Consider the following 13330-nt stretch of genomic DNA (forward strand, 5'->3'; position numbering starts at 1 on the left):
GCTCTCTCCCATCACGTTTCTCACGGGAAGAGGCGGAAATACACGAGATAGCTCGGTTCACCTCGATTCCCAGCCGTTTCCTGGGGGGTCTCGTGAGAACTCTAAGATTTAGAAGTTCCCACCTTTACCCGCCCGAGACTGTCCACATGGAATTGAGCTTCCAACCCTAGCATATATATGTGTGTGTGTGTGTGTATGTGTGTGCCTAAATATATACTTTAAAACAAACTGGAATTTGAAAAATAATATATTGTCAGCTTTTTCCCTGGATTTGTCTCTAACACAACACAGTCACTGACTGTACAGAGTGATGAACTAAGAGTGTGTGTCATAATAATGATAACACATTTATATAGCACTTCAATATTGGCAAAGCACTTTGAAAATATCTCATTTGCAAAGATTGTTCTTTCACAATCTTAAATATTATCTTACAACCGTAAATGTTATTATTATCTCCACTTTATAGTTGAGGAAACTGAAGCAAGTGGAGATGAAGTGACTTGCCCAGGGCTACACAGCCAGAAAGTGTCAGAGATCAGATATAAATTTGTTATTTGCCTTTGAATGCAATTTTCCATGTATTTTTATTCTTCTCAGTAGTTTCCAACTATTCTTTATCAGTTAATAATAAAATGGGCTAAAATAAAATAATAAAACAGTAGCTGTTGAGGAGAAAAATGAATGGGACAGAAATAGAGCCTTGCTTAGGTCATTTCAATTCAATATACTCAGGTCTTCTTGACTCTAGGTCCAGTACTCGGGACACTGTGCTATCCAGTGGTATAAGAAACCCCAAAGACTCACTGTATCTTATCCTTATATCAGCAACACAATAGAATCTCATGACATTTGCCAGTATGGAAAAGTTGAGGGGGGAAACACTCATAGGATAATAGATTTACATTTGGCAAGGACTTGAAAATTTATCTGGTAGAACTTCCCATTTTACAGATGAGATAATGGAGGCATAGGAGTTTAAATGTCTTAATAAAGATCATAGAAGCAACAGAACGGGGATCTGAACTCAGGATTGGCACTCTTTCCTCTGCATTCTTTGATTTCCACATAAAGAGTTGGGATACACCAGGGCACTACAATGAAGTGAGAAATTTAGAATAAAGTTTAAATTGTTAGGTAGTTAAAGCTAATGAGAAGCAACATGGGATAACAGAGTCTTAGCCTTAGAAGCAAAGGGTCTAGGTTTGAGTTGTACCTTTGAAATATACTGGCAGCATGGTACTAGGCATGACTTAATGAACTCTTAATAATATAAGTTGCAGATCAGGTGGTGAACCTGAACTGTATCCCTTCCCCCGCCCGATTAACAAAGACACCAAAGAATGTGATTTTCATGGAACAACCCCCCATACTCCCTGCATAAATCTCAGTATGGACTGTGAGGCATAGTTTCAAGGTTACTTTAAGCGTAAACTTGGCAAGTCCCTGGGACAGTTTATGTATTTTTAAATCTCATGAACTTTCTTCTCCATTAAAAATATGAAAAGTTTTATTAATTATTTATACAAATAGGTTTCTTCTTTTCCTCTCTCAAATTATTAAGCTTTTTTCACAGGCCTAGTCATTTTCTTAAATTCATGAGTTTGTATTGTTAAGTTAGAACAACTAATGAATCCTGACACTGCTGCATATTTGACTGAGGCCTAAGGTCTCTTCATTTCTTTGTATCTCAGCGTCCTTAGCTGTAAAAGGACAGGGGTGAGCCCAGTGGAGGCTAACATTTCTTCCAGGTCTAATGAAATCTTTCTATCCAAAGTGAACCAAAGAATTGGAAAGAAAGAAGAATGTGGAAGTAAACCTATTCAAGTATTATATACTGAATGTAGTAGAGGAGAGATAGAGATCTGCACGTACCTAAGCGAGGACCTTCATTCTAGGAAAATCAGTTGTGCACCTACTGACCTTTAGAGCAAATTACAATGCCCCCAGTGAAAGTAAAGTCAATGTTTCTTCCTTGGAAATAATGAACTAAAAAGTAAAGACCCATGGGAATAGTTGTTGTTCAGGCTATACCTAAAAACTCCTGACTTCCTGACTTAACAGAACAATCTTTCCACTTCTTAGGAAGATGCCACAATCTCAAAACAAAACAAACAGAAAAAACCCCCCAATATAACCCAGAACACTTCTTCTCCACTGATGCATTTTTGAGAATAGGAGTTCTACATTTTTAACCATAAAAACAATTCTAACTTACACAAACAAAGGGATGCAACTTCCTTGGGAAAAGCGTGTTGTTTAATTTGTTTTTGAAGGAAGTCATCTTTTTTCTTGGCATATCTGATAAAAATAATGGGGCGTGATTATCTAATCTGAGGGTCATGTCCTCTCTGTGAAGAACAGTGCGTGATTAACGGGACACCATGGGCTTGGGCTCAGCTGCTACATTCCATCTGGACACCTGGCTAGACAGTACTGAAAAACACCATCCAATAGGCCAGGCTCAAAATGACAGCTAGAGAACACACTCAATGTCTGCAGAAGGCTCCAAAATGTGGTGGGAAGCAGACAAGGAAATCTCTGATAAGAGTTAGTCTCGCCAGGAGGATGGAATGTAACGTACCACCCAAAAAACAGCACAACACCATGTCAATAAGTTTCTTAGTGGTACAAACCTGGAACACGTAGCTAATATTTTTTGGATGATAGAATTGGGATTCAAAGACATTAGAATGTGGTTGCAGATTCAGGCTAAAGAAACAAAAGGTCAAAGATTTATACACTAGAAAGGGATCTCAGAAATGTACCTCTTCAATGTTTTTCCCAAGAAGGATCAGAAGCTGTTGGGTGTGGTGAGCACCTAACAATACCTTCCTCCCCCAACTCTTGCACCCCCAAACAGACACACATACACATACACACATACTTATACATACACACATATTTATTACAAGAAAAGATAACTGTCCTTGGCAGTGGGGTGTAATGGATCAAGAGCTACTTTTGACACCAGAGATAGGTACAAGTCTGGTCTCTGACACATGCTGACTCTGTGACTCAGGATATATCAGCTCTGGGCAACTCTCTAAAACTATACATTACAGAGAAGGTGCCAGCCTGCATTATCTTCACTTTATCTTCTCTATAGCAATGTAATTTCAGGTTAAGTCTCTATCCCTATCCTAACATACAGGAAATAAGTAATTATTATTGTTCAAGTCATTTCCGCCTTAGGAGTGTGCAGTCAGACTACTGACTGCTAAAATAAAGATCAATATCAAAGCCAAATGAAAAGTCAATGAGTAAGTATGGCAAAAATGTATGGTATGCAATTAATAATAGCAATATGACCAATCAGAAAGCTTTTGACAATGGAAAAAGCAAAATGAGCAGACAGAAGATATCTGCACGTACGTACGATATCACCATTTCCTATGGAAGTCTACATGATATAAAGCAATTTAGCAGGGCAAAAGATCCCAGAAACTTCCTCAGATGGCAGAAATTTACTCTCTATTCCAGGCAAAGAAACTTGGCAGCCAAGGGTAATACTAATCTCGAAAATAAATTCATTTTCACTCATTTTTTAAAAATGAATGTTAATTTCTTTTTTACAAATAATTGGGAAAAATAAAATATTTTTTAAAGTTAAAAAAGAATTCATGGGGAAGAATTTCCAGATATACTTGTATTAGAAGTATAAATATAGGAAATGTGAGGTATGTTCAAAGGACAAAATGTAGTACAATTTAGAGTCCAAAATTTATAGAGATTAATATGAGATGACACTCGAAAGACTGGGTGGCAATAGGTTGTGAGTGGCCTGGAATACTAGGCAATAAGAAGCCAAGAGATGAGTCAGGAAGGATTTCTGAACAGAGAAATGACATGCTCAAATTAGAAAGAAAGAAAGATAGAAAATAAATTCATTTTCGAAACCTTACAGAGACTTTTCCTGGTGCCATGTCAAGAAGCACCGTTCCCCCCAGATCTTTGGCATTGCTTCAATGCACTTTATATAATGCACTATTACTATATGTATCTTTTCCTATCAGTCAATAAATTCTGTTAAGCAGGTACTGAGCTGACAGGCACTGGGCTGAACCTTGGAGATCCAAATAGGAGAAAGAAAGATAGTTCCTGACCACAGAGAGTTTACAAATCAATGACAACATACAAAAGGAAACGAAAGAAGGGGAGTGGAAAGGTAGCAGAGAAATGAAGGGACGAGTGATCTGAGAAGTCTCTTTAAATGGATGATTTGGAGGGAGTTCTTTGTTCCGCCTTCCAGTCAAAGAGGAGAGGCATTGGGTGCTGAGAGTGCTCATAAGGTTAGATTACCAAGGCTGGTGAAATCCTACAGAATGATGAGCTTCCTGATGACTAGGTTCCTGGTGGGGAGTGATGGAAATCTGTCCAAAGGAGTGAAGCAGGGGAGAAAAATCTAGATGCTTTTCTTTATGGTCTCTGTGATGACCATGTGATCTGATCGTAAAAGCAAGAAAGGCCACCTGAATGAAAAATTCTTATTGACAAAACCCATGTATTTGGATGGCCAGAATACAAAACTTGTTCACCACCATACATATCTGGGTCAGATTGTACAGATGGATAATGAGTTAGTTCTAGATTTTTACTGGATGATTGTCTTTGGGAAATTGTGAAGCTCTTTTAATTACCTCAATCTTCCTGGTATCATAGGACCATCATTTTAATACCAGTATTCTCTTTGTCTTTCTATATGGATCTAACCAAAGGAAACTGGCAGGCCCAAGGTGAGTGTGAACCAGATAAACTCTGAAGAGATCAAAAATAAGAGATATCATCAAGGAATTATCTATAGGAAGGTAAAATGGTCTGGTCACTTGATGAGTACAAGTGATGACAAATGAATAGTTCCACAGTATTCCACCAATGTCATTTGGATGACAGGACAAAGCAAAGGAAACCTACAGAATTTTAGTGAGCCCCTTTTAGTAAAATTACATATATGCATACTAGTCACACAGGATGAAAAGCCATGAATAAGTTGTGACCTGCATCACTGACGAGAACTTTTGAATCAATGAAATTACACAGCTATTCAAGTATTTGAGTGGTGTTCCATTATAACATGGTCAGCAATTTGTTCAATATCACCTCATAAAACTGTGAAAAGTGATATTGAGAAAAAATAGTTCATATAAAGTTCAGCAAAAGATTCAATTTTGCTTTATCAACGTTAAAACAAGATAGAAGACAACAAGTAGGTACTAAATGTAACAGATCCCTCAGCATTTCTTTAAATTATTTACTTCATCAATGGCAGTGAAACACAGTATTGGATTTGGAACATCTCAGCCACCAAAATGTTTTATAAGGAAGCAGCACTTCCCCTGTGCAAGGTAAAGATAGCAAAAAAGAAATGGACTTAACCAAATATAAGTATAATATGTGTGATGATGGGTCTGATTATAGAATGGACAGCTCATGTGTGGATGTGTGGCATGGAAAGATAGATATCTTATCTGGGACCTAACAGGCTGACCCCCAGAAAGACTATAAGTTCTACTTCTTTCTGTGGAGAATAGGAAGAAATCTATGAGTATTGCTACTATCCTTGAAGGTAAGAGTCAGGTAAGATCCAGAATAATGACTTCACAATCTTTCACTCACTTAACCTTAAGAGAGGTGTTGGGGCTAGAATTATATCTATCTACCGCACATTGAATCTTAGTCATCTAGGGATATGACGCTCTCTTTTTAAAGTACAGAATAAAAGACACTTTCCATGATCAATCTAAAAGGGAAAGTAACAGATTATCATTGGTGAGGTTAGCTCTGTCCCACAAAACAGCATTTACATAAAAGACAATCATGAATAGCGAACTAGATATTTATAAATATAAATAGCAAACAAGAAAATAGGAAAGTTTTATAAATTAAACAGGTAGCAATGAGCATGAACAAGATGAATTCTTCATTAAACCAAAGGGAAAACAATCTCACCAGGAATGTCTACTGTTGATAGTCTCTGGGAGAGCAAGCACTTGGAATCAGGAGACATAATAAAGAGGCTGTCCTTCCCCCAATATGTCTGTCACTCCCAGGACTTCTTCTAACCATTCAGTTCATCTCCAGTCCTTTTCTCAAACTTTACTTTGCTTCTCCAAAGTCTCTCCACTTCTATCCAGTATTACAGGCTCAGCCATCTCTCACCCAATCAGAAGTCCTTGTATGGGACATGTAGTGTCATAGGGCTGATCTTTCAGGAACCATCCTCTCCTTCCTTTGGATGAGGGGGTATCACACTCCTCCATGGGTCAAAAGATTTTTTGTCTTTTGGAAAAATCAGCTGGGGAGAAGTTTGAAGTATGTAAGAATAAAGAATAAACAGAAAATTCAATGGTTTAATGAACAAGGGTTATTTTACTTGCATCCCAGGTAACCGGCTTATAGTACTACTGAAAATGAAACATAAACAAAAAACTCAGTGTATATTAACTGTACATAGAACACACATGGCACTAAACAGAGTACCCAGCAGCAGTGGCAACATCCCTAACAGGAGACTGTACATCCACAGCTCAAAAATACATGCATATCCATAGCATACTGCACTTCATCACAAACAAACAAAAAGCATACCATGGTTATCTAACAAAGCAAAGCTAACTACCTCCAAAAAAATAGTACTCTCAAGAGGCCTAGGTTTTTAGTACAACTTAACTATAAACATCATTGTATATGCAAATAAACAATGAGTAAAACAATTAACAAAAGCTCATTACTATAGCCTAATAAAACAAAGCACAATCAAATGAGTAAAACAGTAAAAACAAAACAAAACAAAACAAAACAAAACAAAACCAAACCCAAAAAAACTAGTACACTGAGCCATTAACATGGACCTCAAATAAAGATAAGCAAGGTACACTTCACATAGGCAATCTCTATAATGTTACCTGGACACAGGTGTAATTATTTCATTAGGTTCACTGGTGATCTCCTAAGTTAGTCTAATGACTGGTCTGATAGGTCTAGTTCCACTATTCCTGGCTGATTTCTGTGCTTTTATATAAAAGTTAATAAGCAGATAGTGTGAGAATAATTATAGATTAATCAGAATAATTATAGTCATATTTTTTCTGTAGATGAGCTGACAGCCAGGGCATGCTAGCTATTAGCATGTTAATGCCCTTTGGGCTGTACCTGTATCCTAGAAGTCTCTAAAGTAGCAATTGGAGACAAGAAAGGAGTTACCTCCTAGTTCAATCTTCTTGCCCTCTAATGGCATATATATGTGTATATATATATATATATATATGTGTGTATATATATATATATATATATATATATATATATATATATATATATATATATAATCTCCTTTACTGAAAATATCATTTTCTCTGACCATATCTGAGTCAGACAGTTTTCATCTAACTGGTTGGTATATTTTGTTCAGAATCCACTGATGTCAACATCTATCATTTCTCTCCAACTGCTTGATCAGAAAATTCAACTAACTCAGTTATGAGCAACGTTTTACAGTGAATCATCTTCCTAGGAATCCTTCCATTTTCTAGGGCTATGTTGAGGCAGCTAACTGGCAGAGTGAATAGAGCACTGGATCTGGTGTCAGGAAGACCTAAGTTTAAATCTAGCCTCAGTCACTAACTAGTTGCTTGACTCTGGTCATTTATATCAGTTCCTTTGACTATAAAATGGGGTTAATAACACTTCCCTTATAGCGTTATTGTGAGGATCAAATGAAGTAATATTTGTAAAAGCACTTAGTACAGAACTCAGCACAGAGAAAACACTTAACAAGTGCTTATTACCTTTTTTCCTCTATTTTATAAACAAGCAAATTGCACAGTTTCTCAATACCTTTGTACTCACTTGCTTTTCATATATGTGTGTATATATATAACTGAGCAACTCGCCTGTAAATAGGCAAGCATATCGATATCTATTTATACTATATATGGCATCTCTGTATCTTTCTCTATATATCCATCCATCTATGCAAGCACATATACATATATTCATACATACACATACCTGAGGTTTCTAAAGGTTAGGGTTGTTAATTGAAAATTTCTCTAGTTTTTATTTTACTGATTCCAGTAACTTTGATGCCTAATAAGTGAAACCAATTTTTAAAATATTTAAAATATTCCATGGACCAGTTAAAGAACTCCATGTTTTTCTTCACTTCTGTTGTTAATAGAATGTATATCTGAAAGAGATCTTAGTTCTTAATTTAACTCAATCCATTTTCCAGAAGTGAAGACTTCAAGAATATTTCCCCCACCTAATAACTCTTAGAAAATTTTTATATCTATGCTATATCTATATATCTATATATATATATATAGATATATATATAGATAGATAGATAGATAGATAGATAGATAGATAGATAGATAGATAGATAGATAGATAGATATAGATATCTCTATCTCCTTATGAAAGAGGGTAAACAAAGGGGAGCTAGAAATGTGGGAGGGGAAGGAGAATAACTGAAGTGCAGGTCGCATGGTTTGGGAATGGCCAGAAAGTAACTTAGAGGCGCTGTTCCTGGCAAGAGTCCTAAGTTCCAGAGTAGGGGAATAAGGAGGATGAGACTGATGAAGTAAAAGTGGCAAGGTTTGGAAATATCCAGGAATTATGTTTTGAAATTTGGCTTATTTGAAATCATGATCAGTACCCTACATTTTAATTCTGCAGAAATCATTGTTAAAGTATATTTCCTGTATGCAGCAAACTGTTGTGTTTTGATTTTCTAATTCTTCTTGCCACTGGCAAGTTTATTTCATTTTATGGGCAAGTTTATAGGCAAATTTATTTCATTTTATGGATGAGTTTGTTTCGTTCCTAATTATAAGTATTGAGTTTGTTTTCCATCAAATCTTGTTACAATATTTCTTCTGCTTTCTTTAGAAGAAAAAAAAGAATGAAATCAGCACTACTTGTCTGTAGTTTCATGACTCTGAAAAATATGATCCTAATCCTTTCTCATCTCAGCTTATTCCTATCAAGTTTCAAATTGCTTTTACATATACCCCTCTGTTACTATACTTTTATTTACACAATTTCTGGAAACAATACACTTTTTCTCCCTTAACTCTTTCTTCCTCCTCCTTCTCCCTATTTAAATCAAATCCCATTCTTAATTTCTTTTGTTTCTGTAACATGCCATTTAAAAATCTTTACTAATCAATCAAGATCAATGAGGTTCACGAGATTTCTCCTCCTCTTGCACCTATCTCAATTAAAAAAAAACTATTCTATTGGCATCCTAATAGAAGAATAGTGAGTTCCTCCCTCCCCATTCTTCTCCCTTCTATTTCATTATGGTATTTTTGGTGGGGGCCTAATTCTCTTTTTCTCTAATTGAGAGGCAAGTAAGTGACAGAGTGGAAAGAGAGTTGGACTTAGAAAAGAAATATTTGAGTTTCAATCCTACTATTTTTTTTGACTAGCTATGTAACATCGGGCAAATCATTCAACCTCTTTTGATCTCAGTTTATTCATTTGTAAAATGGTGATAAAAGCAGCACCTACCTCAACAGGGTATTCTGAGAATAAAATGAGATAACAGATATTAAAGCACTTTTAAACCTTAAATAACCATATAAATGCTACATGTTCTTAGTATTTTGCTGTTTTTGATGATGATATTACTGATTTCTGGATACCCAGGTTTGTCTTATTACTTCACTGATAAGAGATGGTGAACTTTTTACAAGATAATATACAATACAATTCCACCTTCAGGATATGAGTACTTAGTGACCACTTCACCCTTTGAAGTTGTTCAAAGTTCTTTACCTTTTCTACATTTCTTTTGGTAATTATATTTGCTTTCTGAAGATATTACCTAGTTATGTGTTTTTTAATTGAAATGTTTGAGCCACTAATTCCATTAAAACTCCATTCTCCCAATGTGGAATTATGCCCATATTGACAGAGTATATTACCGTTGGGTGAGAATACTTTTGTTTGCCTCTTAGTATATCATTTTCCTATCTTTCCTTTTCCATATATGATGATTAACCTTACATGGTTCTTACTGGGGTTCCTCAGTAGATAAACCGTCTCTCATATATCACTTGAAGTATTTGTCTCTTTGATCTAGGACCTTTGGAACTTGGGAATCACATTTTTATGTGTATTATACTTAGCATTTTTTTCTGCTGGTATCCTAAAGAGATTATTTAGCTTGATTTAGGATTATAGATTTGAAAATCAAAATAATTTTAGAGGCTGTCTATTCCAACTGCCTCATATATCATTGTGCTTATTGTTTCTTGCCTTTGATCTTATGTTTCTTGTTAAGGTTTTTTGGTTGACTTTTATTTATTTTATTTTTTTACATCCCTGGGTGGGTTTGAACCAGCAACTTTCAGTTATTCTGATTATCTCTTCCCCCAATCTACCCTCCTTTCTATCTCACCCCTCCCTTCCCTTATCCCCATCTTCTATCTTTTCTTGTAGGGTGAGATAGATTTCTATACTCCATTACCTGTATTTCTTATTTCTCAGTTACATGCAGAAACAATTTTCAACATACATTCCTAGAACTTTGAGTTCTAACTTCTCTCCCTTCCTCATTCCCCACCCATATGCACTGAGAAGGCCAGCAATTCAATGTAGACTATATATGTGTAGTTTTGCTAAAGACTTCCATAATAGTCATGTTGTGAAAGACTATCTATATTTCCCTCCCTCCTCTCCTGACCCCCCATTTATTCTATTCTCTCTTTTGACTCTATTCCTCCCCAAAAATATTTCCTTCTAATTACCTCTCTTCTCTCATTTGCCCTCCTTTCTATCATGCCCCACTTATTCCTTTCTCAACTACTTTCCTGTAGTGTAAGACAGATTTTCATACTAAATTGAATGTGCATGTTATTCCTTCCTTAAACCAAATGTAATGACACTAAGCTTCACTTTTCCCCTCTCACTTCTCCATTTTCTCCTCCACTGAAAAAGCTTTTCCTTGCCTTTTTTATGAGAGATAATTTGCCACATTCCATTTCTCCTATCTCCTCTCAATATATTCCTCTCTCACATCTTAATTTTATTTATTTAGATATCATCCTTTCCTATTCAGCTCACTCTGTGCCCTTTGTCTGTGTGTGTGTGTGTGTGTGTGTGTGTGTGTGTGTGTGTGTGTGTGTAATCCCTCCAGCTACCCAAATACTGAGAAAAGTTTCAAGAGTTACAAATATCATCTTTCCATTTAGGAATGTAAACAGTTCAGCTCTAGTGACTCCCTTATGATTTTTCTGTCCTGTTTACCTTTTCATGCTTCTCTTGATTCTTCTGTTTAAAAGTCAAAGTTTCTATTCAGCTCTGATCATTTAATCAAGAATGCTTCAAAGTCCTCTATTTCATTGAATGACCATTTTTTCCCTTGAAGTATTATACTCAGTTTTACTGGGTAGATGATTCTTGGTTTTAGTCCTAGTTCCTTTTACTTATGGAATATCACATTCCAAGCCTTTCGAAGCCTCTATAGATCTTGTGTTATCCTGATTGTATTTCCACAATACTTGAATATTTTTTTTCTGTCTGCTTGAAATAGTTGCTCCTTGATCTGAGAACTCTGGAATTTGACTACAATATTCCTAGGAGTTTCTCTTTTCAGGTACTCTTCAGGAGGCGATTGGTAGATTCTTTCAATATTTATTTTACCTTCTGGTTCCAGGATATCAGGGCAGTTTTCCTTGATAATTTCATGAAAGATGATGTCTATGCTCTTTTTTTGATCATGGCTTTCAGGTAGTCCCATAATTTTAAATTTGTCTCTCCTGGATCTATTTTTCCAGGTCAGTTGTTTTTCCATTGAGATATTTCACATTGTCTTCTATTTTTTCATTATTTTGGTTTTGTTTTGTAATGTGTTGGTTTATCATAAAGTCATTAGCTTTCATCTGCTCCATTCTAATTTTTAAAGAACTATTTCCTTCAGTGAGCTTCTGAACCTCCTTTTTCATTTGGCTAATTCTGTGCTTTATTTTATTTTTATTTTTATTTATTTTTATTTTGGAAGTTTTGGATGCAGAAGCCTTGACTTCCTCTGATGGTATGCATTGTTCCTCCTCATCCAAAAGGATGGAAGAAAATAACTGCTCACCAAGAAAGCAACCTTCTGTTGTCTTATTCTTTTTCACTTTTTGGGGGCATTTTCCCAGCCAATTACTTGACTTTTTTGTCAAAGGGAGGGTATACTCTGGGGACCTGTAAGTTCTCAGTTCCTCCAAGGTGACAAAATCAAGGGAGAGGAGTTAATTCCTCTCCTGGCCTGCACTCTGGTCTGTGAGCAGGATTCTCTCTCCATAGCCTCAACCAGCTCCACCAAACCAGCCAACACTCCTCCTTACTCCAGGGCCACCACTCAGGGCTGAGATCCAGGTCAGCTGCTCAATTCCCCCAGGAGTTTTAGGCCAGGGCTCCAACAATGGAAGTTGCAGCTGCTTGGGGTTGGGGCTAGACCACTGCATTCCTTTCTCACACAAGTGAAAGTGCTTTCTCACTGACCTTTAAAGCTGTCTTTGGCATTTGTGAGTTGAGGAATCTGGGACCTGCAGTTGCTGCAGGTAGTGCCTTGAAGACTGCTCCAGTCCTGTCCTTGCTGGGGCAAGGCCCATGCTGTGCTGTGTTTTGCTCCATGCCCAGTACAATAGACCTTTTCTGTTAGCCTTCTAGGCTGCCTTGGACTGGAAATGGCTTTTAATCTCTTATTTTGTGGCTTCTGCTGCTCTAGAATTTGCTTAGAGTCATTTTTTACAGGCATTTTATGGTCTGTGGGAGGAGAGCTTCTAGAGATGCATTCTTCTTCTTTGCCAACTTGACTCTGCCACCTTTAGTTTCTTTTGAATTCTATTTTCTCCATACTTTTATTTTTCCATAATGTTTACTACTTTGCTAATGTTTCATTCTTTTGGACTAAGTTTTCTATTCCTCTTTCAGGTTTTACTTCAATAACTCTAATCTCATTTATTTCTTGTTTGGGATTTATTCCCCTTTATTAGACCTACCAACTATTTTTGGAGTTCCAGTGATCAAACTATTATTTTTTCTGAGACTATTTACTTTGGAATTTATTTTTGCTTCTGTAATTTTATTCCTGGATTCTCTTACCCTTTATATTTATTTGCTTATTGTATTAGGACTCTTCCTTTGCTTTCTCATTTCTTCCTGACCTATGGAGTCTTAATTACTGAACTTCCCCTGTTGGTGAATGGAGAACTCTAGTTGAATCATTACCAAGGGAATATTCAAAAAAGGGTAACTGGCAAAGACCCCTGGTGATTGTCTGCCCAGTTTTCTATTACATCAAAATTTCTTTTGTCTGTGAAGCCACAAGAACTTT

Source organism: Notamacropus eugenii, chromosome 7 (assembly GCF_028372415.1).
Source record: "Notamacropus eugenii isolate mMacEug1 chromosome 7, mMacEug1.pri_v2, whole genome shotgun sequence".
NCBI lineage: Eukaryota > Metazoa > Chordata > Mammalia > Diprotodontia > Macropodidae > Notamacropus > Notamacropus eugenii.